Genomic DNA, 4,855 nt, shown 5'->3' with positions numbered 1-4,855 from the left:
TTATTATCAGGCTCCTCTCTTCAATCCACCTGTTTGCAAGTTCATTAGCCAGATCCTTGATCTTGGCTAAGACTCCTAGAGGCAGGGCCCGGTCCAGAGAGCATGAGAAAGCAAATGAGAGCTCAAACGGCCTTTTCTGGAACTCTTGCTGATGCTAGATGACCAACTCCTGGGGCCAGTCTACAGGATGTGCATCACCTCTCAGTGGCATGGGCTCTTCAGGAAGTTGTCTTGGAATTGTGCGTGCTCGGCGTTGGGCCTCCTCAGCTAATTCTTGTCTTCTTCTCCTTGCTGCAACTATACGCTCAGGCAGATGGGCATCTACAGGTTCTTCTTGTGGGAGATCGGGTTGAGGCGGACTCGGCATTCTTTGTTGCTCTTCTTCATCACCTTGCTCGAAATCCGGACCCTCTTCGACATGTTGCTCAAGCATAGATGGGATGACTGATGGCGGTGGTGGTGGCTGTTCATGCTCCTCAAAACCTAGCTCCTTGAGCTTATCAGTGGAAAGGCCCGTATAGTGTAACTAGTGGAATTGTTGCTCCTTAGTGATCCCTATACTCGTTGGGAGCTCCTGCTCTTGAAGACCATATCTTAGAGCTCGGGTGGTCAGCTCCAACTTTCTTTTCACCTTTTCCACTGGATTGTCGCTCTCAGCTTGTGTGACATGGAGTACCGTGTTGAGGAAGGCCTGCCGCTGTGTTTTAGTAGTTATTTCAGCAGCTTCAACCCTGGCTTCTGCAAGCACCCGTTTGCATTCTGCCACTGCCAAGCGTTTGGTCAAGTCTCTCACCTTGTCAAAATTATTCATTTCCCAATCCATAGCTCTTTCTTCCATCCTTTTTCTCTCTTCCTCCAGTTGGCTCGCCAGGGTGGTCACTACTTGTTGCTACTCATTTGTTAAAAACCACAACTGGTTCCTTTCTCTTGACTTCTGAGCCAGCTGCTCTTCAGCAATCCCTCTGGCTTGATCTACAATGCTGAGCCTTTGTTGCACCTCGGCCAGTACTTCTGATTTTTACTGCACCAGCTGCTCTTGGGTTTGGATCTCAGCAAGGAATAGCCTTTTTTGATTGAAAGCCATGGCCATGAGGGCCTCTACATCTTCCTGGGAGGTCTCCAACGCATCTTGTAATCTTTGCGCTTCATCTTATAGCCATTTTGCTTCTGCTGCTAAGACTCCTGGCCCTTCACTCTTCAGAAACTCGATTTTACTTATTAATCTATTTTGTTTTTCGAGCTCCTGCCACAAACGGAGCTCCATGGTATGTTCTTGTGGTGTACTGGCTTCGCCTTCCTGAACCTCCTGTCTTAGCGTTTCCACTTGAGAGATCTTTTGCTATAGATCATTGTATTGCTGCACTAGTAGCTTTAGACTCCTTTGCTCTGCACCAAGTTCTGCTCTTCGTCTTCCAGCCTTTGTCTAAGGCGGCTTTTGTTGTCCTGGGCTTCCTTTGCTTTTGCTACTAGCTGGTCTTGCAGGGCCTTCATTTCTCTTCGTCGGTCGGCTCCTTGCCTTGAGATTTCTAGCCTAAGAGCAGCTGATGTTTCTTTTTCTTTTTCTAGCTCCATCAAGGCCACTTTCTTCTCTTCCTTCGCCTTGTCTAGTTGTGCCAGTAGCTCAGTCACATATGCGTCATAGTCAGTGTCGACATGCATGGGAGTATGGGGTGTGGTGGTTGATGCCTCTAGCCTTTGTCTTTTAGGGTCTTGTCGTGACTCTGCATCTACGGGCAGCGGGTCTTTTCAATCCGGTTTCTGGCACGATCTCAGCCACTTTGCTCACTAGCATTTGCATGGCGAGGGGAGGTGTGGGTTGTGTAGTGGTTGTAGTCGTGGTTTCAGTCGTTGCAGGCACAAAAGAGGAAGGAAGTGGATGTAGTAGGGACTTGCCCTTACCTATAGCCACTGGAGCTGCTTGCACACCTGAACTAGCTTCGGCTTTATGATGGGGCCTCACAGGTTCGAGCTCTCCACCCCCATGGGTCTCTTCCACAGATCTTCGTGTAGCCTCTACCTTCTAGGCCAGCTCCTTCAGTCTCTGCTCTTCAGCTTCTTCTTCCGCCCTTCTTTTCATGTCCTCTTCTGCCTTCTTTGATTCTTCTCTTATCTTTGCAAGCTCTTCCTCCTCTTTCCTCCTTCTTTCTTCCTCAGCCCTCCTAGACTCTCTTTGAGCCCTCTTGATTTCAGCTCGTTCTTCTTTGCTTAATTCCTCTTTCCTTTTCTTCTGTCTCCTGTCCCCTTTCTTTTGTTCTTCTGGTTTGCTTGCTTGTGTAGGCGGCACCTCCTGTTCTCCCTTGTCACTTATCATTCTTTCACTTGATTCTTCTCCTTCGTGGTGAGGTGGGCTTTGATGTGTAGCTTGCTCTTCCATGACTCCAGCATCCTTCATTGCTTCATTTATGATGGCTGTCAAAACACCACCATATCTAATTGTGGCCGCCTTTGAGGTAGGTTTCTTCCTTGTGGAGCGTGCTGTTGAGGCAGGGGATTCTCCTCCTGTTGGTGCTTCCGCTGGAGTGAGAAGGGCAGCTGAGCTTTGAATGGTTTTCCGCACGAACCCATTCCAGTCTACCTCCTCAGGGACTCCTGTTGCGATGCTTTCTAACAACGGGACCCCGATCCTGTTCATCAATGCGTTGTACCTTTGGCCCAAGAAGAGTGTGTGGATCATCTTCTCTTGCACCTTCATTGCTGGATCCGGGATGTCAGCCAAGCTGATTCCATCCACTCTGTGCACCTCTTCTTTCTTTACCCCCAGCATGGCGTAAACATCCCTTCTTGGCCGCCTCTCTTTCTTGGGTACGAGCCCTAAGGCCTTCTCTACGATTGCGCATTGAGGGGCACTTCAACTCTTCTTTCCTGCTCCCCTATCCTCATTGTGACAGTGCCACAGTTCCTGCCCTTGTCAAAGTTCCTCAGAAATTCAGCACACATGCCATAATCCACGGCCTGTCCCACCTTTTCCACATACTTGTGGAGGTGGCATCTGTCCACCAATTCTTTGACTACAGGTTCCTCCAAGATGACCTCATCTAGGTTCAGCGTGTGCTTGAAGGTGAATTGACTGAATCCTCGTGTCTCGACGCTGATGCCGAACTTGGTCATCTCTTCTTCAAAAAATGGGAGTTTGCCCCCTTTGTCTTGTCCTGCCATGGTGGTTACCTATCAACACACCATGCTAACATTAATGCTTAAAAATCGGCTTAATTTCTAACAAAACTCAATTTTGAGAGAAAAATGTATGTGTCAAAAATTGGTATACTTGCTTAGAGGCTTGAATTTTAGAGACAGGCTCACAGCAGCAATTGCTATTATTTTCCCTTTGCAGTATCTTCCATTGAAACTCAATTAATCATAACATTCTGCTAGATAGCATGACTCTCATTTTGCTGACTCTCATTTCGCTATGCTCTTGCTCACATTGCTCCCCCCTATCTTGGATCTTTCAAGGAATCCTTCCTAGGATTAGCACAGGAAGTACAAGGCAAATGTTGTTTTTCGTGGATTGACTTACTTAGCCAATAACCAATCATAGAAGCTTGGATTGTATTCGAGTTGGGCATGACAATCAAGAGCAGATGGTTGGATGGAGACTTGGGAGATGTAGGTCAAGACATCGTGAAAGAGATCTCCAGTATTAAGGCAGCTTGCAACATGTAATTCCTCTTCCGTAAGGAATTGGTCAATGTAAGGGTGAGCGAGCACATGGTCGTCTAAATCCTGGTTGCGGTGATGGCCAAAACCCTAAACGAGATAGGTGCCACATAAGTAGGGTCATATTCGATGGTTTTAACTGCCCTGCGTTGCTCAGTATTGGTCATTATCCGGCAACCTTTTTTCTCCCATTGGATTCTCAGAGCAAACCACTACTACAAGAACGTGGAAGGCGGGCTTGCCATCTGCGTGAGCTCTTGCAACTCGTGCTCAGGAACAGAACGAGGAGGCTTACGATATCAAGTGATTAGTCTTCTGAGGGCAGCTTGCTCCTTTGAGATTTTGTTGTTTGCTATCAGTTTAGCAGCAATTTTGGGAAATTTACCGGTCATAAGTTCGTATTCTTCCCAAATGCATGGTAATGCACGAACATCCGAAGTAAGTGTTTTGTCAAGAAGACCTAGGTCTAGCCTCTCATAACTTCTAGCGAATGTAGTGAAAGTTTTGTCCAACATCTTGATGCAGGTTACTAAGTCATCCCCAGAAGTCACGGCGAGGTCTTTAGCCAAGGAAAGGAAAGGTTGTACCGCATAAGAAGGTTTAAGACCTGCTGGTGGGAATGGTGCAAATGGATTGGATAGTGGTGACTCCATCATTGGTATCACAGGTGTGGGTTTGCACTCCGAAGCACTTTGAGGTGCTGTAGGAAGCTCTGGGGGCATGGGAGTTGTGCTGGGTTCTGAGTGAGCAGTCATGGGGGTATTTAAGTTCTCTGGATTAGGTAAGTCTAAGGCTTGTGGCGTTTGCTTTGGTCGATAGATGAGCTGGGGCTTACTAGACACAGCGGGCAATGGTTTGCTGACTATGCCCTGGGCACCATGTGTGCAAGCCTCTCTCACTGGGGTGAGATTGCTTGTAGACGAGCTTTTAAACTTGCCATTTTTAGGCACCCAAATCCAGGGGTTACCCTCGTAGTATCCTTGTGCTCGCAAGAGATCTTTGGGGATCCATCGCGGCGTGGTTGTGTGTCAGAATCACGTTTGGGTGGTCTACCCGGATTTGGTCTTTGCCGTTTTGGCACCCATATAAGCTTGGACTCCTTGGCCTTGTGAGCACTCTTGGTGGGTTTGGGCCTAGGGTCGAGAGCCTAGCATGAGGCCTTAGTTTTCTTCTGTTTAGACTTGGGCTGAAGTGTGGT

Source organism: Lygodium microphyllum, chromosome 2, assembly GCF_053477565.2.
Source record: "Lygodium microphyllum isolate KBCC chromosome 2, Lygodium_microphyllum_v1.1.10, whole genome shotgun sequence".
NCBI classification, from domain to species: Eukaryota; Viridiplantae; Streptophyta; class Polypodiopsida; order Schizaeales; family Lygodiaceae; genus Lygodium; species Lygodium microphyllum.
Note: the sequence above shows the minus strand (reverse complement) of the source record.